Source organism: Lycorma delicatula, chromosome 6, assembly GCF_047948215.1.
Source record: "Lycorma delicatula isolate Av1 chromosome 6, ASM4794821v1, whole genome shotgun sequence".
Taxonomy (NCBI): domain Eukaryota; kingdom Metazoa; phylum Arthropoda; class Insecta; order Hemiptera; family Fulgoridae; genus Lycorma; species Lycorma delicatula.
Genome location: NC_134460.1, coordinates 157,510,155 through 157,535,673, shown reverse-complemented (window position 1 = coordinate 157,535,673; position 25,519 = coordinate 157,510,155). Strand labels below are relative to the sequence as shown.

The 25,519-nt window shown below is 33.6% G+C and overlaps 1 protein-coding gene across 5 annotated transcripts in view; it reads left to right on the top strand.

Moving 5' to 3' along the window:
* The window catches only part of RhoGEF64C (Rho guanine nucleotide exchange factor at 64C), a 616,090-nt gene that overhangs the window by 273,503 nt on the left and 317,068 nt on the right, over positions 1–25,519 (top strand). For all 5 annotated transcript variants that reach the window (XM_075368882.1, XM_075368880.1, XM_075368883.1 and 2 more), the window contains one exon: positions 7,242–7,283. The gene's annotated coding sequence lies outside the window, so the exon portion shown is untranslated. The remainder of the gene's footprint in view (positions 1–7,241; positions 7,284–25,519) is intronic.

The following is a 25,519-nucleotide window of genomic DNA, read 5'->3' as shown; positions in this document are numbered from 1 at the left end:
CGTTAGGTGCGAATGAATGAAAAGACCGAGACCCGGCCGACGGTGTGGGTTCCCGGACACGCTTTGGCGGCTTCGGCTCCTGCGCCGTCGGTTTGAGGCTGGCAAAAGGAAAGACCGAGACCCGGTCTCCGGCGGGGGGGCTGGGAACGGCATAGCCGGGCCTGGTTCTTACGTCGGAGATTAGAGGCAGGCAATTAAAAGATCCGGAAAGGACACGTCCCGAGTCGAGTATACTTAATTGGATGTCCGGCTCGGGAATGTAGGAAAAAAAAACATGTTTAATTGTTAGTAGCGGTTTTTGTAGTGTACGATTTTCGGGAGCAACAATATAACGCAAAATCTTTGCGTGAAACTGGGAAAAACTTTAACAGAACCGTTTCAGCTTTTGAAACAAGCTTACGGAGATTATGCTCCGAGTCGTTCGCAATGTTACTAATGGTTTTCACGATTTGAAAGTGGTCGTCAGTCGATTGCAGATAACCGTCGACCAGGAAGGCCCTGATCCGGCGGAGTTTTATGATAATTAATTTGGTATAACATATCATGAATATTAATAAATATATCTAAAGAGCTACTTTAATCGATTTAGTTAATTTTTGCTTGACATACCCCTAAAATAAGGTGACTCAAAAGGATGTACAACGTACTTGGCTACTTTTATTATATCAAATGAAAGGAAAGAAAATTTTACTTGATAAATTTAATTCAAAAAAGATCTGAACTTCTCAATTAAAAAAAAATCACCTGAAGTGTTAAATTAAAAATCTTTGTTTGGTTAAAATTATTTTTCAAAGCTACACAAAACTTTTTAAGATATTACAAATTTATTTAAAAAAATAGTAATAAATCCTTTTTTTCAATATTAACAGAATTAGGTTTAGATAAGAAAACGGTAAACTTAATCAAAGCAATATTAACTAACACACTCTAAAATAAAATTTCTGGGAGAAATATCAGATCCTATCAAAACCGGCGTAAGACAAGGGGATGGACTTTCTCCACTACTTTTTAACTGTGCTCTTGAAAAGGTATTTAGAGAACGGAACAAAAATTTAAGCAAAAATAGTGAAATAAAACCCGGTAATTAAAGGACTAAAGATTAACTGTTTAGTTTTCGCTGATGTTATGGCATTATTAGCTAACAATTGGAATGAAGCCGAACAACAGATTTTAAGAATTATAAAAACAAGCTGCTAAAATAGGAATAAAAATCGCGTTTAAGAAAATGAAAATTTTGTCTAATCATAAAAACTGCCCGAATTTTTTTTATTATAAATAATAATAAAACAGAGAAAGTGGATAATTTCAAATATCTCGGAGAACGAATCAGTTGGAATTCTTTAGATAAAATAGCGTTAACAGAGCTGATAAAATGGATTAGCTTTCAAGCTAACGATAAACACATGTAACAAACAATTTGTATCGTGGAACTCAAAATTTTGACTCTATAAAACTCATAAACCCGGAAGAAATCTATCCGGCAGAAACCCTAAGATCGTGCAAAAAAGTGTACTAAAAATGTAGCAAAAAAAGAAGGAAAATTATAACAAAAATTTTAGGTTCTAAAAATCAAAATAATCAGGTAAAATTATTTACAAATAATAAACGTTATACTAAAATTGAAAAACCGTCAGACACGATAAGGAAAAGATGAATTGTAGTTTACTCGCATTTATTTAGAATTAATAACAATAAATAGACTAAACAAATTTTTGATTTCTTTCAGAGTAAAAAATTTGTAGGTTGATGGTTCACGCTGCAAGAAGACCTAAAAGAACTGAAAGGTAACTGATGAAATTATAAGTGAAAGAAAAATAAAAAAAAAAATATTAAAAAATAAAATAAAATGTTCCAAGAAGCGCCAAAACGCAAGAACAACAGACCTGAACATTCTAAAGAACAAAGAAAAGCAATATCAGAAACAATGAAGATGTACTGGGCAGATAGAAAAACAGAAAAAAGAAACAACCGCAAATAAATAAATGATCTAACGTGTTCCAAGTTGAATTATTCGGAAAAAATCCCCTTTCAGTACGCCGGAAGGCGGAGGGAGGTAAATTTCACCGGTGCTAAATGGGGGTTAAAAAAGATTTCCACCTTAAAGTTAAAAAAAACTTCAAATTCACTCAATACGATAAGGGTTGCACGTGAAAAAATATTTCACATGTTTAGCATACGACAAGCTCAATCTTCTTGTAATTCCAACAACATTTTGGTCATCCCTTGCCGTAAGGGTTGATCATATCAAAAATTGTTCAGACAAGAGTTTTAAGTAATATTTAGAAGACTAACGACCACTTTAAACCGATTCGATACTGTGGCTATTTAGGGAGGTATAATTTTTTTGTCTTCGAAACCTATTTTTTCCATCCCCTGAGCCGATGGTTGGTGATATTAAACATTTTTACTTAGATAAGTTTTAGGCCCTCATCCAAAGAATATTAAGAACTTTAAATGAATTCGATATTTTACTTAATAAAAAAGTTATAGCGATTTTTTTTTTTTTTTTTTTTTTTTTTTTAGAAAAATCTCCCCCCTCCTATTTTCACCTCCATGGTGCGTGCGATTTTTCCTATTAACGAACTCGATCTAGATTTTGGGTCGTTATATTTTATGTATCAATTTGAAAGTGATTGGCGAAAAATTACGGCAGCTATCGTGTCCACAAGAAAGTGAAATATTTGTATAAAAAGTATATCTAAACTTTTGAGCTGACGGTGGTTATGGGTTCTGGGGGGTGTGAAACGCAAAGGTATGTCGACATTGTTTCGGAAGTCGAATCATGCTACCCATTACAGTAGGTAGCTTTTTTTTTAAATATACCCAAAATACATAACACTGAACATTTGCAAATATTACCTACAGTTTTATTTAGTTAATAATTTAATTACAATGGATTAAATATGTACTTTGTGTTATAAAACAATATATTATACAAACAATCAATTCTATATTTTGAAGTTACTTTATCGTAAATGACACTTAAAATTTTTCGGTCAGGTCAATCGAAAATGGTGGTATTAAATTTCGCCTAATTGTTTAAATTTCCCACAAAAATTACTTATTTATCCTAATTTTTATTTCCATTAGTTATTGAGGTTGCAGAAAAGTAGGGAGGTTAGTGGTAAAAAATATTGTAATAGTATTTTTTGAGTTTAAAAATCTAATTCCCGTAATAGGTAGCCTCTCTGAATTCTTTTTTTTGTGGTTTCTTATACTTTAATGATTCAGAAGATTGAATAATGTACGCATAGACCACAACCGTCGACTGTAGTATATTTGTAAACTGTATATTATTATTATTATTATTATTATTATTATTATTATTATTATTATTATTATTTACGCTTCAGTACTTCAGATTTTAGTCTGGTAAAATGATCACACCGAAGTTATTATTAATTTTATAACAAATAAAAATAAATAATTATACACTGTTAAAAGCTTCTTGAAAAATCTGAATTTGTATTCAGACTTTACATAAAACAAGTTTGACTATTTGAACAGAAAATAATAGATTAGTTTTTTAAATGTATCGTATTAAATGTTTAATTTTTTTTTTTCTTCAGTCGTTTGACTGGTTTGATGTAGTTCTCCAAGATTCCCTATCTAGTGCCAGCCGTTTCATTTCGGTATACCCCCCGTACATCCTGAATCCCTAACAATTTGTTTTACATATTCAAAACGTTGTCTGCCTGCTCATTTTTTCCCTTTTACCTGTCCTTCTAATATTAAAGTGACTATTCCAGGATGCCTTAATATGAGGCCTATAGGTCTGAGTGTTCTTTTAACTATATTTTTCCAAATGCTTCTTTCATCAATCTGCCGCAACACCTGTTCGTTAGTCACTTTATCCATCCATCTGATTTTTAACATTCTCCTATAGCACCGCATTTCAAAAGCTTCATATCTTTTCTTTTCAGGTACTCCGATCGTCCAAGTTTCACTTCCATATAAAGCTACGCTCCAAACATATATTTTCAAAAATGTTTTCCTGACGTTTAAATTAATTTTTGATATAAACAAATTATATTTCTGACTAAAGGCTCGTTTCGCCTGTGCTATTCGGCATTTTTATCCTACTTCTTTGCCCGTCTTTAGTAATTCGACTTCCTAAATAACAAAATTCTTCTACCTCCGTAATCTTTTCTCTTCGTATTTTTACATTCAGTGTGATCCATTTTCATTATTTCTATTACATTTCATGCGGTAGTACTTGCGTAGGAGTTCATCCATGCCGTTAATTGTTTCTTCTAAATCTCATTTACTCTCGGCTAGCATTACTATATCATCAGCAAATCGTAGCGTCTTTGTCTTTTCACCTTCTGCTGTGACTCCGGATCGAAATTGTTCTGTAACATCAATTTTTTAATAAGAGTATATTAACTGATTATGTGAAAATAACGAAAACCTTTTTTAATTTATGATTATTCATTTAATATTTAACTTTAAAAAATAAAACCAAATAACAGCATTGTATTATTACCTTTAATGTCTGAAATTAAATATGTTAGAAACTACGTTGAATGTCAGATGTAAATATATTGTACATATATTTAAGTAGTACAAAAGTACGGTAGGCCTGTTGTGTAAAATTTACACATATTTATTTATTCATTTATTCAATATGATGAAACTTATTATTTAAAAAAAATTGTATAAAAACACAAAAAATGTATTTTTATGTAATTTTTAGAACTTTCAGTTTTGTAAAAAGGTTAACGTACAAATCTTTACTATAAATTACATAACATAATGTGTAATATGTAAATTTTCGTGATAATATCTACCCGGTCATCAAATTATATGATTGGTGAATATTATTTTATTTTAATTCTGTATCGATTCATATGTAATATTTCCTTAAAACATTCCACCTTATCATAATCAGCAAAGCTGTTTCGCTGCTGACCTTTCTAATAGATTTTTTAGAACCGTGTAGGAAAAACTCCTTGACACTTTTAAAATTTTCTTCAGACACCCACGGTCGAACTGTAGGTACAGTTTCTCATTTAACAGACTGAAAAACACAGAAGGCTTTCTATTCAGGAGTCCCCATTTTTGCTAGTGGGGCTGTCAAGCGGAAAAATAAGGACTCTTGGTAAAACTGTCTTTTTTTGCTCTTTAATTTTAGCCTTAAAGCGATAATGTACACCTCGTCCAAGAGATATAACAAATTAATCTCGATGTTCTTTTTTTGTACATCCGGTATTTCCAAAATAAAAATTTCAATTATCATAAAAATACTACAAGTTATATCAAGATTATATATTTCAACAATCTGATGTGGATAGTACATGACTTCCTTGTACGTCTGTTAAATTACATATATACATTTTTTTAAAATGAAAACTACATAAAATTTTATTTCATTAATAACTTCTGATATTTTTGAAATGCTTTTTTTATTACTGAATAATTATTTATCGTATTTTTTTTACGATCAGAGGTTAATAATTAATAATAAATCAACATACTTAATTTAAAAAAAAGTGCGGGTCAAACTGATGTCCCTTCCCCTAAGATCCAAATATTTCATTAATTAAAATTTTATTTTGCTATGACTCTGGAACCAATAAAAGAAGTACCACTTATGATACATCGTTGAAAAGCTCTCAATGCGAGTTTTATTACTGCAGTTTAGAAAAAGTCCAAAATCCAAATTGTTTATTTTTGGCTTTTTTGGACAATTTTGATCCAGTCGATTACAATCAAAAGGAGAGGTGCACAACTATATGTACAAAAGTCTTAAATGAAAAATTTCAATATCCTACAGCTAATCGTTTTTGAGTTATGCAAGATACATACGTACTTACAGACTTCACGCTAAAACTAGTCAAAATAGGTTCAGATATGTTCAAAATAGATATTTCCGTTGAAATCTGAAAACCGAAATTTTTCCCAATTACATTGTTGTTTTAGAGCATTAAAATTTATTTAGGGATATAAAATTGTTAAGAATAAAGTAATATACCGCTCAGTAACTTAAATATATAAAATTTCAATCGGTAATTTATCTATGTTTAGCTTCCCAGAGTGATCAATTCCCTGTTAACAGGTATTAAACATAAACTGCAGAATATTTTTTAAAAACTGCTTTGAAATCAGGATCATGTAATACCTCAAGATTCAGAGTAATTTTTAAATAAAATGAATATTGAAGTAAAATTTCATTCTTGCTTACAAAATATGATAAATTATTAAAATATTACTAACAATCTCTTACTCGTCAAAGTAATGAGGGTGGAGATCGTTTGCTTTGGCCGGCGACTGGATTCTGGCTGCATATTATTTACATCTGCAATACACTATCCCCTTGACTGTACTATTAGCAATGTCAACACTACTACTCAATACAAACCAGGTAGCAGTACTTGATGTCCTCTCACTGCGGCTGTCGTTTGGGAAAACTAAGATGGCGACGGTGCCGGTCCTTCCAATGTTTGCCTAGGAACTGCTAAAGGCTGGCCGACTACGTGTAGGATGGGTATCTTGTCGGGTTTCGAGGAGGTCCGCCGAGGAACGATGCTATCGGTGCCTGGGGCATAGGACACCGGGCAGGTTTCTGCAGCGGCCCCGATAAAAAGGAGCGTTGTTTTAATTGTGGAGCTGAGGGGCACCTCCGGAAGAACTGCCAAAGGGAGGCCAAATGTTCACTACTCAACACTCGCGAGCATTCGCTTGGGGATGAAGGCTGCAGGGCTAGCAGCAAAGTACGATTCCCGTCATATTTGCTTGTAGAGGGGACAGCCCCGTCCAGGAGTGGTTGGCCGCTTAGGTATCCCACTCTCGTTGATCGGACGGAGACTCCCTTGTGTCTTCAACATGGGGTGGGGCAAAGTAAGACCGTAGTCCCGGTGGGGGATCCCTTGGGGTCCCCTTATTAGAGGCATGGCGTATAATTAAAAGACCGGGTCCCGGCTACCTGAAGGAACCTTTAGTTCCCGACGACGTAGTTTGATGCGATGGCACCCCCCGGAGCTGGATAAATGCTTAATTGCGAATCCAGCTCCAGGGGAGGTTAAACCAATAATGTACTCAAAAAAAAGAGATAGCAGTACTGAGAATTTATGTGTTTATATATACTATATGTAGTAGATTATACGAGTATAATATTTTATATACAGCATTATTTATATAAATTATTTTTTTTTGTGAAATTATTGCCAGATAAAAAATGTTTTAATATTATGATTTTCTTATAAATAAAAAAGGCTTAATAAATGTTTTTTATGTTTCAGACGTAAAGTAATAATTACATCCGTAACAAGAAAATTTAAAAGGTAAATTATTTATACTTATTTATAAAAATATATTACCTATTATATAAATTATGACTTTATATAACGATTTTAAATTACATAATATACGTAATATAAAATTATTTATACATCTTTTTAAAATACTAATTTCTTAATTAAGTTTTTTTAACTAGACTTGTAATAAAACGATTTAATTATATGGACTTAAATTATACAAAATATTTTCGTGTTTTCCTTAAAAATTTCTTGATAATTGTCCACTATTAAAAAAGTTATTAAAGCATCTTTAATATCTTAATGTGCACTTAAAATCTGCGATGTTTCGTCATAAAATTGCTTCATAGGCATTATTAAATTGTATTATCTGAAATCTTTAAATCCTAAAAAGAAATCGTTTCAGGACCCAGGTAATTTAAATTAACTATTTTTATATTTTTAAATCTACAAAATATATTTACGAAAAACCTGAAACACAATCCGTATCTTACCATACACAATATGAGATTACAAATGTTATTGTAAATTATAAAAAACATTATTGATATTGTATGTATATATAAATAACGGTGATTCAAAAAGAACTTCGCAACTTTAAAAGCGTATAAAAATTTATTTAGATAACTTATAGATTCGGTTGAGGTCTCATTTCATAGCAAAACACATCAAGTTTTGTCTCGCGTAGTTCATTAGTACCGAATTCGGTCACTAGTGTTGTCATCAGTATAGTTAAATATGGATATATTGATCGGCACGGAAAGTGCTAGATCTACATTTTGGTTTCACGATTTGCAGTCAGCAACTGCAGTTCAAAGTAATTTTCGTGGGTAGCCTCCAAGTAGGCATACAATTTATTCTTGGCACTAAACATTAACTAAGACAGGTTGTTCTGTTAAACATACATAATCATCAGGACAATCGCGCCTACCTGAAGCTGCTGTGTAACAACTCGGAGGAAGCTTCGCCAGTAGTCCGAAGAAATCGACTCGACTTGCCTCACGCGAGACTTTTTTTTTCCTTTGGTAAGTGGAAAAATTTGCCTGTACCAAACGCCCAGCAGCCCACACATACTGGGTGTTTGGTGACGACAATGTCGAGGCACTCCCGCCATCCGTCCCCGAAGGCTGGCGCCCATCGCCGACCTCAATCGACCTCTCCTTGTCCTCCTCTACCGGTTTCTGCTGTAGCATCCTTATAAAACACCAGGCACACGCAGTCCATCCCTCATCAACATTGCGCAGTGACGATATCGTAACCGATTAAGTACATCCCTCACCGGGAGAGAACATCAACCGCCTGACTCCTCTCCGGCGAGTTCAATCGCCACACGGTATCTCCTGTCTCCCTCTGGGGCACACAAAGAAGGCGCACGTCATCATATCCACGTCATCGCAGTACTGGCAAACTCTACTCTCCTGTTTCCAATCGTATAGAGGATTTACACGACACATTCAATCGATATTTACAATATCGCGTAAGGAACGCGTCCCGCGGAAGCCACCGGCGATGACAATGACTAGGCACCCCCGTCACTCGACCCCAAAGGCTGGCGCCCATCGCTGTTTTCAACCGCCATCTCTGTTATTCGCCTCGCGGTCTCCTCTATTAGTTTCTGCAGTAGCACACTTTTAAACCACCGGGCACAAGCAATCCATCCCTCACCGGAAGAGAGCATCAACCGCTTGACTCCCCCCGGCGTGTTCAAATCGCCACGTGGTATCTCCTGCCTCCATTTGCGGCACAAAAAGAAGATGTGCTCCACTGTATCCACGTCATCACAATACTGGTACAGCTCTTGTGCGCGTGTTACCGATCCTACAGAGGTAGACCCCAAACGACCCGTGACCCGACAACCCCTCACGTGAAGCTACCGTTCCACAAACGATTGGTTGACTCGTATTACGTAAACGATTCGCTTGAAAACAAACTAACCGTGGTTCAACGCATTACACGTAACGACAAAGTTGCTGGCTGCAGTTTTATGTGGAAATGACGGATAGAAATGCAAACGACGATACGTTTTTAGACGATGGAATTTTTAATGATGCTTCAACGTTTCACATCAGCGGCAAGTTCAACACCCACAACTGCCTAATATGGGGTAGCGCAAATCCTCATGAAACTTTGCAGCGCATTCGTGATAACCCTAAGGTCATTGTTTTTGTACCCTAAACAAACAAAAACCGTACGGCCCATTCTTTTTCCAGGAGGCAGCCGTAATTGGTATCGTTTATGTTCATCTGGAATCGCTTCAAAATTTTCTAATTCCTCATTTAGACGATGATGATCAAGATGGACGCCATTACTATCTGCAAAACGGATACCAACTCGCTTCCGCCTAGAAGTCCAAGATTTTGTTGATCCACGATTCCCAGGTCGGTGGATCGGTCGTGAAGGTCCAATCGCGTGGCCACCTCGCTCCGCAGGTTAGGCTCCGCTAGATTTTTTCTTGTGTGGTTCCATTAAAGATACGGTTTATGCATCATTTTTGCCCTTAGTTTTTACGCGTGTTCATTTCTTCCATTTTATTACGGGCGATGATAACTCCAGATCGTTTTTCTCCCAAAAAAAAAAAAAAAAAAAATCGAATAGCCATTCATATAATTGTAAATAACATTTAAATCGACTTATTATAGAATTTACATTTTGAATTGCAGATAAGAAATATTTTCTTAAGGTTATAAACACTGACTTGCTGAAGACGGTCTTAAATATTTTATATTTTGCGTACGAAGAACCTACTTCAGGGATTTGTTCTTTCAGTAATTAGAGTTTGTCATCATCTTCTAGGCTTGTAAAACCGGAACAACGCAAAAGTCATTGCGATTATATTTTAACAATAAATTTTATTTTGGCAACTTAATTAAAAAAATCAATAGTTATCGACTAATAATTTATGGTTATTTGACTAAAGTTATTTGTGTTACAGTTTAGTTTTAATATTATTATTTACTGGTTTATGATTAATATTTATTATGTTTTATTTATTCATCACATATATCAACTGACAGATCTAGAATTGAAGAAATCTATCTTCCTATATCAAGATAATAATATATGTCGATTTTAATTTGATTTTTTTTAAAATTTGTAATGAATTTATCTGCTGTTCAATAACTTAATCATAAGTATCCCACATCTTTCAGAATATATTTGACTCGTGTGATAAAAATAACCTATTAGATATTTAATAAGAATAAAAATAATCCATTATGATTGAAAAATTATATATTTTTTACTTCAATATTTCTATCGTAAAATAATGTATAAGGAGAAATAAATAACATTTTGACATAAATTAAATGTGTGTGTATATATATATATATAATTACATTGAATAATGTTTAAAATAAATGAGCTTTCAGTTTTATAGGTAATAAGCGTGAGACTCAGTATTGTTTACGGTTGAAGTTTTTTTTTCATTTATACTCATTTTACGTGCAGTTAAGTAGATATTTATGGAAAATAATGTTTTTCAGCTTCTTTATTTTTCTATTATTTGCATAAATTTCAAGAATAATTCTTCTCTCTATTTTCTTTTTAATTTTGAACCGATACTTTATTATACTGGTTAACGTCTTCGGATATTCTATATATATATATTTAGTCTCAAAATTTTATTTACAATTGTTTGCATTTATACTAACCTTGAGTAAATTAAATCCCACTCGCAATCACCTGACAAGGAGTTCACAGCGAAACTCCTCAAAAATTACACACTAGTATTACAAAGAACTTTTGTGACAAGCAGCACATAGACTAAGTAATTATGTACAACATTTAACACCTAACAATAAACTAGGACAAAACAAAATAGAAAAGTAACATATAGCAAGAAAATGATAAAACAATGAAAAGAAATAGAAACAAAAGAAATATGCAATAAATTTGAAAAAAAAATGGAAGACATAATGAACAGCTGAAGTTACACTTAAGAAACTTTAGTCACTACGGTACAGAAAGTGTAACCGTTTTAATCTTTTAACATCATCCCAGTTGTCTAGGAGGTTCACGGTTAAGCGATTCACGTGCAAATTAAATCAGCAATTACGACTCCCTCAGGAGAAGGAGGCGCATTGCTCCCTCCAAAGAACTAGTGCCGCGTTGTGGCGTATTCCTGCTAGCCTATGAAGCGTTAGCACCGAAAGGACTTCAGTGGACGATCTGAAGGGGAATTACGTCGGGAGGACAGGTTTCAAAAGCCTAACCTCCCGCGGTCGGACCATAAAATGGGTTCGAGAACGGATTGGCAGGAAACGGATTGGAATGCTAATAAATCCGTCCTTAAAATATAAAATAATATACAACTTAAAATTTAGACCCGTCATTAAAATAAACCCTTAAACACGCCCGATTATAGAGAATGATACAGCAGCACTGTCCAGGTTCTGCGATTTGTAGCGAGAATTTGTGAAACTCCCGCCACCTTTGCATTCCATTCCATTCCGATTCACGAGCTTGTTATGTCGCAGTTCCTCCTTTGAACTGAAACCTTGAATTTCCTCCCGGACGTATCGTAAACCTAAATATTCGTGTATTTCACTGGTTTTTGCAAACCAAGGTGTTTCTATTATATACTATTTTATTTTGAAATTGACATAAGATTTCGACGGTGGATTTGCTCGCAGTACCCCAAAGTTGGATCCCGCAGGTTCAGATCGGTTTTAGAATTTTTGAGTATACCAGCAGTTTATTATACGTATAAAGAAGATAATTGAAAATTTCTACTAAAAAACTAGAACATTTCCTTGATTTTTATCTCGAAATTTCAGTTTGTGGAATTACAACGCCATCGAGGTGGACTCGTGAGCAGTCCCCTCCCCACATTGTGAATGTCACATAGTTCGATTTTGTTTGGATAACGCGTATTCTCCATGTACTCTACCAGCTGTTGAATAAATCCAACTCTGACTTAAGGCTATTCCATTCTGTAGTTTGAATGGTATCCTGATGATATTTTAATGAATTTTTTTCCATGTATTATGATACATTAGCAGTCATTTACAGGATCGTTAGTGTAATTTTTAGAAATATTTTTTTTAGTTTTGTCTAATTTATTTGAAAAAAATCATTTTACGTCGATCGTAACAGGCTGATTTCGATTAGTTTTCTTTACGTAGGAAGCAAATACCTATCCTTGCAATTAAGGGTAATATACAAAATATTGCTACTCTCATAACTGCGGTAGAAAAAATAGAATCTATTGCACTTTTGTTATAAACGTGAAAACAACTAGTCCTTAAATTCAATAAAATTATTATTTAGAGTTTTTTGGGTATAAACTAAACTTTTTTTGAGGGGGTCATGAGTATTCTGGTTTAATAATGTTCTCCATTAATGTTTACATTAATCTTCTCTCCATTAATATTCTCTTGTAATGTTCTCAGTTAATATTCTCCATTAATGTTCTTTGTAATTTAAAGAAATTTTTTAACGTCAATAAATTATTATCCTGTATCCCTAGCTGTATGTAATATATTAGAATTTATTTTATTTTCCAGTTTTTACCATGACACTACCCACTACGACGAATAAACGAAAACTGTATGTATACAGTCGGTTAACTTAATTCATCTCTATAAAATTCTACATCAAATTTATTTTCACCCATACTTTATGAAAAAGCCTCGTTGTTTGATTTAAGTATGTTATTGATTATATCTAAGTTTTACATCTGCAGAGTTTTTACATTTATATAAAAGCTATCCTAAACGTATCTTTATCCTAATTACTATTTTCCCCTACTTCCCTGTGCCGGACATACACTGAAATAAACTAAGCCCAGGGAAGTGTCCTTCAAACTCAAACGAGCTTCCAGTTCGGCTCACCGATTGGATTTTTTGTGATCAACGCCTGCCTCAAATCGTCAGGGAGGCGTTAACCAGGCCCAGCTACGTCGTTCCTGGGACCCCAATGACCGGGACTCGGTTGTACGTTTTCTCGCCTTTCCTTACAAATTTTTTAAAATATTACTCCATTCTGATAGATCGAATGTCTTCTCCGGATTTATAAATACAATAATTAGTAGTACGTGGCCTTTTTCTTAAGTTGCCGTCTAAGATTATTCTGAGGATTAGAATGACTTCGAAGAAAAGTAAACGTTATTTAAAGTAATTAAGCCCCGGCAGGGAGAGCCGGCATGCTGAGGCGTGTCGGCTCCGATGATCAGCCGGGGACTCCCGGGGTCTGTAGGCTTGGGAATCAAGACCGATTCCAGGCTACTAGGTGGGGCCTGGGAACGACATAATCGGACCCGGTTCCCCTTCCCTAGTAGTTAAGAGGCAGGCGAGAAAGGCCACGTACTACTAATTATTGCATTTATAAATCCGGAGAAGACATTCGATCTATCAGAATGGAGTAATATTTTAAAAAAATTGTAAGGAAAGTTGCATTTGAATACAAGGAAAGAAGCGTTATAAAATCTGTTCAGAAATCAAATAACAGTGGTTAAGAAGACTAAGAGAAGTAGGATGTGATTCAGATACGAGTAACGTAAAATCTACGTTGCTTTTTAGTTAACGTGTTAGTGTTAAATGTATGGAAGGAAAATCTGAAGTGTAGAAATTATCCACCGATTTCATTTTGGCAGAAACCAAAAACGAGATATAAAAAATTCTGAACGGTATGTATTCGTCACCGGGAGGAAGATTCAATCTAAATATAAAAGTAAAAGAAATTTAAAGAATAAGGTAATTATTAAATATAAATTAAGTCATTTAATATAATTAAGTAATTAAGTTAAGTAATTAAATATAAATAGAAATGGACATAATATACCATAAGTGGAAAAATTGTGTTATTTGGGTAAAAAATTACAAAGGATGAACGAAATAATGAAAAAAGAAAAAAACAGATTGTTACCGAGCAAAATTCAGCTATGATGAAAATAAAATCGGTTAGAATCAAATAAAAATATAAGAATTAGAAAGAAATCTTCAACGTATTTGTGTAATGTAACTCTGTACAGTAACGAATCATTTACTCGTACATTAGTAAAAAACCGAGCGAGTGTGATAAAGACGCCTTAAAAGTGTAATGTTACATGATGATATTGATAATCAAGTGATTTACTGCATCATGACTCCCGTATGAGAAGACCACCAGCCTTGTGACGATCCCGGTCGCCACACCGCCCCCTTCGTCTTTTAGATTCTCTAAACTTGATAAAACATCACAGTCATTACTTTTGGCCTCTATCAGGATGCTACCGATGCAAATGCCTCGCCAAACATTTCCATCAGTGTATTTAAAAAACCTACTATCGTCTTCGTATGGCCTCTTCTAATAAGACCACCTACCATAACTTACAACCCTCAACTGTCAAATTAATCAATTCGCGGAAGCGTGATCACCGCGCGTTCCTCTAACACCGAAGGTATCACGCAAAAACTCTTACTATATTTAACTTCAATTAGACTATGCACTCGGAACATTACTTGATTGAGATTTTTTAAACACCAAAAATAATATTCTCTTACCAAAAAGACAAATGTAAATCGCAACAATGACAATTTTGTCTTACAATTCAATTTACTCAAAGACATTTTGATTTAATTAAAAATCAACAAACAGATACACAATTTTAATAAGCCTCTAATGAAAAAATAACCCTACCTCTCTCTGTTATGGTCCTCTTTCGGGAGTGAAATCAATGCCTACACCTTCCTACACTGCAGCTTCATCGCAGATTTCTCCACGCATCCATTCTAATCCTAACAGTGAATATCTAAACTAACCGTAGCTCGAAGCCGAAACGCCTACCTAAGTAAGCACCCGGCCGGGCTTCTAGCTACCCGCGTTGCTATTTTATCTATAACAGCATCAGACTCCTCAGCCATCCTCCTCAGGGCTAAGAATCTAAGGAAGCTATCAACTATGTTCTCCATTCCCTTTCGGTTTTCCAGATAACTTGAAAATCAAAACCAGGATTGATCCTGATTTCTGAAACCTGATCCCTTAGGAGGAGACACCCTCCAACCACCCCCTCAGTAACTAGCCCTGATGGGCTTAAACGAAGGTCATCTTTTAAACTTCGCACATGTCATGTCTCAATCCTCTCGGCTCAGGATGCCACCGATGCGAATGCCTTAGCGACATTCCCGTCGGTGTAATTATTCCTAAAATTAAAAAATTATCTCTAGACTCAAACAAGACTGAAAAGTATAGTTGTCAAAGGAACTGAATCATCTACCTACCGGAAAGGTAAATACAGTTCATATGCGACACAAACGCGGAAGAACACTAAAACGAAAATAAAAGTAACAACAAAACAACCAAAACCGATATAACACTAACAAAATAAAAACACTAACATGAAATGGTAACAAAACAAAGTATGCAGAAACAAGACCAAGCAGCAATCCGTTCCTTAGCCAAATAGTGCAGAAATTCTGCACTCACTGACCATTCAGTCCGGTCCTTCCAGATTTGAATGATGTCAAGCGTTGCTCCGACGGTAACCAGTCGACAAATTACTGCGGTGCGCTCCAGATTGAATTTGGCGTACTCAGACAACACATGAAAGGCGTAGTCCTGCACCCCATATTGCGGGCATAGACCCGAATCTACCAGGCTGAATCCAGCCAGTCTACTCCTGAAGGCCCCGTGACCGGGAAGAAACTGAGTTACGTATTTTTTGGGGAACCTATGAGGCGCCCCGCAAACTTCTAATGACCCGGAGGAGATCGTGCGTATATCGCCCATCAATAGTCTCATCTCATCTAGCCTGCTATATATTATAATCATGTTGCTCGATTTCCCGAATCTTTTTGGAAGTCAACTCGCCCGGCTTTCTAGCAGCATAGCGCTCCTGTTTCTCAAGAGCTAGAATATCAACCGGTTTCACCAAGTTCTCGCAGACACCAAGATCGCTTCCCGTGAAACCGACCGGTAACTACCCGTTACCGTCAATAGTAATAATTATTGTTGGGCCCTCAATAATGTATCTCTATAACTAATTTCATGTGTGCAGCAAATCAGTATACGAAACCCGTATACTGATTTTCTGCAGTGTACGAAGAGAGATCTTCAGACGAATACTTGAGATAATAAATTTTTTTGTAAAATTTTGGAAAAAGATTAATTAGATTGGTAGGGCGTACTGACGAGATATTATGATATTTAGTTATTTATTCAATTAAGGATGATTAGAAAGTAGAGGAAGACAAATATTGAAATATATGGAACAAATAACTTAGCGTATAGGAAGTAGCAAATTAAAAGAAAAGGACGGAAAAGACCATTAAACCACCGTCCTTTATAACTCTAGTGACTTAGGCAAAAACAAATTCTGCATATTCTGTGGAATTTGTCTCCTTATTTTAGTGTTTAATCTCTTATTATCTTTCTGTCTCGGCCAAAAGAGTCAATTATAGTCCAATAATATAATGCACACTCCTTTTTAAAAATTGACTATGCCACTTCGAAGTTTCGAAAACATCATGTTCAGATATTTTTTTATGTTTTTAGATGTAAGATAAAAAATTACACGTATTAAATTAACTGCTGATACGGTTCCGATGTTTCAAAGAAATTTAACGTAATAAAATTCTTTAAATTAATATAAAATTTTGTCTAAAAATAAAGTTTAATAAAAAAATTCGTTTTTATTTTGGTATCTTTATCTTGATAAAATATAGCCTACTAGAATTCAGTGGTTCCCAAACTTTTTCGAGTGGCGGCGCCCTTTTTCAATTAAAATTTTTCCATGGCGCCCTACCCTAAGTAAAAGTATGACTACTCGTAACTAAGAGATAAAAAGTAAATGAAACTCATGTATTTTCATTTTTTTTTCTCTCTATAAATGTCTTGGTTCAATTAATTATGAAGCTTTTACAATATTTCGCGCCGACCCTGTGAAGATACCGCGCCTCCCCGTGTGTGTGTGTGTGTGTGTGTGTGTGTGTGTGTGTGTGTGTGTGTGTGTGTGTGTGTGTGTGTGTGTGTGTGTGTGTGTGTGCGCGTGCGTGTGCATGTGCATGTGCATGTATATATATTTATATACACGCACATAATAATCGTTCTTAATATATAAAAAATAATTCAATTTGAGGGAAATATACTAGGTCGAAAAATAAAGTAATGAGACTAGATTTTTTGGCAGCCCAAGTGACAACACTGTAAAGTTGCTAGTAAACATATGATTATATGAACTACTTAAATATATTAGTTATTAATATTTTTAGTCGATTGTTGCCACGTGAGATGTAAACAAACTTTTCGTGAGACGAGTTTTTATTGTGCGTTACAAAAATGAGTGATACTAATTATGAGCAATGTTGTGCAATCAAAAGTTTATCAAATGTTTATCATAAGTGGTACTTATTATTATCGGTTCCAGAGTTTTATAAGCAAATTTTAAACAGTAAAGGTTTTGCAGTTAATTTCACCATAAATAAAGAAGTAATCCGTAAAAGCATCGGTAAAATTTTATTAAATAAGGAAGATTTTAAAGTTCTAATTAGTATTATACATTTTTTTTTTTTTTTACAATATAAAACCAGTTTGTTTATAATTTATAGTTTCCAGTTCGTTGGCTTAATTTATAACGTATGTCTTATTGGTCAAACTAAAATAAGTTACAGTAGTAACCTTGATATAATAACGTCTTATCACTTCCTGTTCAAGTATATGACGTTAATAAAATTAAATTTTACGTATAAAGAAAAAACAGCAGAAAAAATGTAACGTACAGTATTTAATAACCGGTTACTTTATTTCAATATTTATAATTTTGATTTTATGTGAAATGTGAGTTTTCTTTATGAGATGGGAAATAAAAAAAAATAAATTATTGTTAACGAGTGACTTTCGTTTTAGTTTGTGTTGTCATGCCGAAAGGCCTATTTGTTCTACATTAAATCTGAAATGTTTTTAATCGGAACAATGAACTTGTTACTTCCCTGTTTTTTGCTTATTTTTTATTACTGAGAAATTGAATCTATGACAGAAGGTGAGTGAGTTCTACCTTCTAAGTGAATTCCTTCTGGAGTATTTATTTCTTAGAGTGTTTTACACTCTAAGAAATAGAAAATAAACAATTACATAATGAAGATACGGTCCAAAATGTCAACCCTAATAAATCGGATAATAATTTTTGCCTCTTAAAACTTAAATAAAATGTTTATTTTAAGTTCTATTAAGTGTTTTATGTATTTATATGTCTTTTGAAGATATGTGTTTGTGTATTAGATTTTTACTTCCTTGTACAAACTAACGAAAGTGTTGCGATAGCGAAAAATTTCGGGTTTCAGATTTCAACGGAAATATCCATTTTGACCATCCCTGAATCCATTTAGATTAGTTTCGGCGTGATACCTGTACGTACGTATTTATCTCGTATAACTCAAAAACGATTAGTCGTAGGATGTTGAAATTTTGAATTTAGGTCTGTTGTAACATCTAATTGTGCACCTTCCCTTTCCATTGTAGTCGACTGGACCAAAGTGTCAAAAAAACCCAAAATCCAAAAAAAAAAAACGGATTTTGGAATCTTTCTTAACTGCAGTAATAAACTCTCAGTGAAAGCTTTTCAACGATTTATCATAAGTGGTACTTATTATTATCGGTTCCAGAGTTTTATAAGCAAATAAAATTTTAATTTATGAAATATTTGCGTCTTACAAGGGGAAGGCACATCGGTTCAAATGTGACTTCATCTCCTTTTTTTGTTTTAACCTTTTTTTTTAATTTAAATATATTGATTTATTAGTAATTATTAACCTCTGATGGTAAAAAAAAATTACAATAAATAATATTTCAATAATAACCAAAAATATATAGCGAAAAATATTAGAAATTATTAATGAAATAAAATTTTAGGTACTTTTCATTTAAAAAAAAAAAGTGTTTATGTAATTTAATTTACAAGGAAGTAATGTAGTTTCCAGATCAGATTTTTTAAATGAAAAAATATTGCAGATTATATTACATTTTCGTGTAATATAATCTGCACTGGCCGGGCATCCTATTTTTTTTTTTTTTTGGCAAACGTGTTTTTTATTTTTAACAGATTTAAAACGCATTTAAACTGTAACACATGATATTTATTAGCAATATTTTTCTAGGGACGAAAAATTAAAATAGATTATATGTGTAACAAATTTCGGTTGATATACTAATAATAAATGGTAAGTAAAATAACTCTGACTCTTCTAAAAAAAAATTTGTTATTTATACGATTATGATTAATATGAAAAGAATAATTAATTTTTTTTAATTAAAATGAAACCGAGTCTAAAAGAAAAATAAACGTAAAAAATTATTACTCTTCAGGCTTCTAATCTATCTTTTTGATGTCTGTGGCCAATTAAAGACAAACTAGCAACAGCATAATTAATAACTGTAAATTTAGATCCAATTTAAATAAAAAACAAATTAAAAACTTTAAAAATAAGAAAAGTAATGAAAAAAATGATGTTAATGTAGTGACCAATATAAAATGTGACTGGAAATCGGGAAACGTATTTTAAGTTTTCCATGTAAATTCTGAAAGATTAACATAATAATGATTCACGCTGTATTTCATTACGCTTTAACAATTCAATAAGAGAAACGACGAAGATATAGAAATAATCAACAGATCTTCTTCAAGATCGTGTAATGTTTTGTTAAAAGAAAAAATCTGACGTGGACATTACATGATTTTCTTGTACGCATATTATATTACATATACACATTTTTAAAAGTACATAAAATAACTTCTGATATTTTTTCATATATTTTTTTTAATTGTTATTATTGAATTATTATTTATTGTAAATTTTTTTTACAGTCAGAGGTTAATAATTATTAATAAATAAATATACTTAATTTAAAAAGAAAGAAGTTAAAAAAAAAGAGAAGAAGTCGGGTTTGAACCGATGTATCTTTCCCTTAAGATGTAAATATTTCATTAATTAAAATTTTATTTGGCTATAACTCTGGAACCAATAAAAATAAGTAACATTTATGATATATCGTGGAATAGATCTCAATGAGGGCTTATCTGCAGTTAAGAAAAAGTCCAAAATTCAAATTGTTTAGATTTTGGGCTTTTTGGACACTTTTGATCCAGTCGATTGCAGTCAAAAGGAAAACTGCATAACATGACAACTGTGCTAAATAAAAAAATTCAACATCCTACGGCTATTCGTTTTTGAGTTATTCGAGATACATACGTACGTACAGACGTCACGCCGAAACTAGTAAAAATGGATTCAGGGATGGTCAAAGTGGACATTTCTGTTAAAATCTGAAAACCGAAATCTTTTCGGTCCCAGTAATTCTTTTACTTCGTACAAACAAGGAAGTAAAAATCTTTAAATCGGTAATTTGTAGGTAAATATATTTTAATGTACATAATATATAAATAGGAATAAAATCGGAAACGTCTCAATTTTTTAGAATTCTGTTAGAGAACTTATTTTAGAAAATATATTTATTGACCTCTTGGTATTAAAAATAATTTGACCACAAAAATTCTTGGTTTCTAATTTAAGTAATAAATAAACAAAATTATGCGTAGCGTAACTTTTTTTTATCAAACTCTAATTATCTTTCATTAAGTCAATGTTTTAATGGAAGAAATTACAATTTTTAATAAAGAAAAATAAATGACTAAAAAAAATAAAAGTATTAATAAGTGTATTAACATATATTTGGTATTTATTAAATAAAATTATTGTTAAAAATAATGAATAAATACCAAATAAAACTTGAAAGATATAATAGAACAAAGAATATTAGTTATACAGAATATCCTGAAAGTCTGGAAACGACTTAATTATAGAAAGTTTTACGATATTAAGTAACAAAATTTCTAACAAAATTAGAAATAGCTGATTCATCGTTATCGAATATCGTAATGATACATTTTGAATAATGAAGTAACGAGAAGAGATTTTAGAAAACGGTTTGCAGAATCGTTTTCAGCATGAAATTGCAATGTTATACGATGTGTAATTATCTCCGTTTCTGTCGAAAATATTTATGTTCAATGGGGATTGGGGACGGCCGTTTTACCCCGATCTGGACACTTTAACGGTTATCTTGTGACGTTACCGGTCGCCACACCACCCCCTCCGTTCCAAGCACTGAGGGGTTTTACCGAAGGTGTCTTCTTTAGACCCTCTAACTGATTGCATGTCATAATCACCAGTTAGGCTTCGGTAGGGATGGCATCGATGTAAATGCCTCGGCAGACATTTGCATCAGTTAAATACATATCAAATTTCGCGTTCAAACGGACACTTCACATCCACGATTCCTTCAAACTAACTGATCGAAACCGCGAAAGCGCGAACCCCGCGCCTAGTACAGATTTGACAAAACCGTTCGTAACTGTAAATGCCTCAGAAAACGAACGAGTTTAAAGTTAAATCGATGTTACACTAATACCGATCAAAATTATGTTTTGCGCGTCATAGAAATTCAGACCTACACCTAAATAAGTCGACCAATTTAGGTCACGTAACAGTTGGAACGCAACCTTATTTTGGTCCGCGCAGGAGCCGGAGACAAACCCCGCATCGTCACTCGGTCCCATCATGGAGTCTCGCGTGGCATTACAAAGTCACGATCAGGACCGCCACCGGCGGGGGAAAGCCACACTCCTGGTCGCACGGGTTCATACCCCGGCGGTGCAGCCACCCCCAACAGCGGAAGCCCCAAATCGAATCGCAAACAATACCAATATAACCGTGGCACGATGCCAATGCGCCTACCTCCAACGAATCCAATGCCTAAGCCGGCACCCTAGCCATCCGGAGATCCTTCCCGGTCGAGTACCTCGATTGAACTCCCTCTGCAGATCGACACACCGCAAGAGCGCGAAGAAAAGCACTCCACACAGATCATCCAGAAAGGAATGTATTCTCTCAAATTTCCTAATAGCTCGTGAACGTTTGACCTCGTATCGTGGACAGACGTAGAGGACGTGGTCCACTGTATCATCAGTCTCGCTATCCGGGCATTGACTCGAATCCACGGAACGAAATCTTGCCAAACTCGCCCGAAAGGCACCATACCCGGAGAAAAACTGTGTGATATACCGATTGAGGGAGACCCATCCAATCGCTTCTAAATCAGACACTATAGGAAATATACCTTGCGTGTAGCGACCTGTGGGGGATTCGTCCCACCTGACCTGCCAAGCCGCAAGGTCCCGGTCTTCAATCTCCTGCTTTCGTTCTGACGTCAGTAGGTTACATGACGTTAACGGTCATATCTAAAATACGGGTGAAGCTATCGATGCGGGGTTATCGCTAAAATTGTCCCCGCTTAAATCTATTTTGAAATCATATGATCATCATGCCATTTAAAAAAAAAAAAAGTTGAATTCAATATGGCGGGGATCGAAGATGGCTGACAATAATTTCAAACACAACTCAGAGTAGTTTCTTTTATACAGTAATCGACTACATTTATTCTGGTAGCGTAGTCATACTCTGCTTTCGAATAATTAAGTCGTTTCCAGGCTTTCCGGTTACTCTGTATATCAAGGAATGAGAGTGCAGATGTGCAGCAAATAAAATGCCTTTATATCGAAGATATCTTATACCTATTACATTTTATAATATATCTTATAATATCTATACCTTTTGTCTTTATATATACCTTTATATATCCTCTATATACCTTTATATCTTATAATACCTATTATACCTTAATATATATACATATCAAGTGAAAATTATCAACATTTAAAACCTAATTTATATATTGATAAGCTGTAATCGCAGTGATAAATTTGAATTTAATTTTTAATTGTGGATTTTTATTTGAAATTAAAATAAGAAGATATCTTCATTCATAAGTAAAAACTTGTTTAATTATATTATTTATCATTTGTATATAAAATTTAAACTAAAAAGAAAAATTTAAAACTTCGATTTTTTTTTAAATTATAATAAAAATCCTGTACTAGAATTTTTATAATTACACTAAATTTTTATACAGATCAGCTAGAACAAAATAAATTAGTAGAAAAATATCTGAAAACGTTTTAATAATATAAAAACGATTTCACTTTTATACAGCTGACTTTAAAAATAACGAAAAAGTTTGTTCAAAAGAAATTTCGGATCTATTATTTCAGCTTTTTTCTAAATTTATCATCTAGTAGAGATCCCCTGTGAAAGAAGTATCATAATTTGGAAGAAATTATAAAGAATTCCTGTCTACCGAAGGAAAAATCCGTGTAATCCCCTACCGACCGGATAGATTATTTGTATAAAGAGCCGATAATTAGCTCTGAAAAGTCCTTAAAAGAAGAAGTTTGAAATTAAATCTTTTAATTATTATTATGGATAAATAATATTAAAATAAATAAATTGTAAACTACTATACAGTATTCGATCAATAGTATATCTTTATACTGTATTTTTTTATAATAAGGGATTATGATCTTTGATATAACACATTAATAAAACGATTTGTTAACATACTATATGTATTTATTTTATATGAACCAGTTTACAGAGTAACTGCACAGTAGCATAATGTCAACAGTACTCTGCAGAAATGCCAAAGTATCTGTGAAGAGTACTGTTACAGTTACTGAGTCAGACCGACCACTCCTGAGACGTGTGGTTAATTGAAACCTAACCACCAAAGAACACCGGAATCCACATTATAGCATTCAAATCCACATAAAACTAACTGCCGTTACAAGGACTCGAACCTTAGAATTCCCGAATCCGAAAATTAGACTAACCTCCCGGGTTAATTTAGCGGTTAAACTGACATGTTTTATGTATTTTAAACAGATGTTTCATAACTTAACATTCATTATATAATTTCTTATTCTGTGTAATCCTTTCGATTATCTCTTCTTGGTACAAAAAAACCTTTTGTAATGAGAAAAAAATTATATATCGACTAATATATTTTTATTATCATTAAATCCGTTGTAACAAACGTTTGTAAATTGTGATGCGTGCATAAGGTTTTTTGGTTGTCGGTTGTTTTGTTAATTTTAACATTTTGAATGTTAAATAACCAGTTGATTATATTTATTATTTAATGTTTTACGTTTTAGGATGAAAGTCTATTACGTAATTAAGAAATATTGTAAAAAAATCGTTTTTATTTGTTAACGAGAATGTAAGCCAGCCAATCTGATTACTTCAACTAATTTATTGAAACTCATACACGAACGCGCCCAAACACACACATCTACAGTACAAGTTATTTTAATAATATTACTCTGAAAAAAAAAAATATATTTTTAGTACCAGAACAATCGATGAGCAAAACTTAATTTTATCCACGCCCGTTTAAAGAAAGAAGTAAAAGAAAGATTCCGTCGAGTTGATGATACTGTTACATATCGTGATAAAAATCACACGACTGTAGACCTGTAGGGGAAAAATCTTACATCCTGTTGTTCCTGTGCCGCTAACTATACAGTACTGCGACTATCGCTTTAATATAATATCGTTAAATTATTTTTACTAGGCTTCAATCAGGTTCAAGTATTACGTTTCAGGTTTTAAGGTACTTTTCTGATACGTATAGTATGACTATTATGAGCCACCTATTCATCAACCACCCACCATCACCTGCGTGATTCATCTTACAGGTTATTGACCTCTCATAACATGGTGGTAAGACATTATAATGCAAATGTATACGTAGTGTGTATATAAACCACTATTCTACATTCTCTGTTCCCCTTCCTAACTTCACTGAAAACAAAAACAAAAAGCAACGTAACATAACATAACGTGTGATCTGGAATCGAGAAAGTGTTTTAATTTTATATTATGTGAACTCGCATTAAACCCATTCAAGAACCGTTCGGTCTTTTAAAATAATTAATACACTTTATTAAAATTAATTATTTTTATTTTTACCACAAATAAGTTAATTACTTTAATTAAAAGGCGGTTCCTATGCAATTTTCTCTGTATTTATATGTACATATATATTTCCCTCAAATCGAATTATTTTTTATATATTAAGAACGATTATTATGTGTGTGTGTGTGTGTGTGTGTGTGTGTGTGTGTGTGTGTGTGTGTGTGTGTGTGTGTGTGTGTGTGTGTGTGTGTGTGTGTGTGTGTGTGTGTGTGTGTGTGTGTGTGTGTGTGTGTGTGTGTGTGTGTGTGTGTGTGTGTGTGTGTGTGTGTGTGTGTGTGTGTGTGTGTGTGTGTGTGTGTGTGTGTGTGTGTGTGTGTGTGTGTGTGTGTGTGTGTGTGTGTGTGTGTGTGCGCGTGCGTGTGCATGTGCATGTGCATGTGCATGTGCATGTGCATGTGCATGTATATATATTTATATACA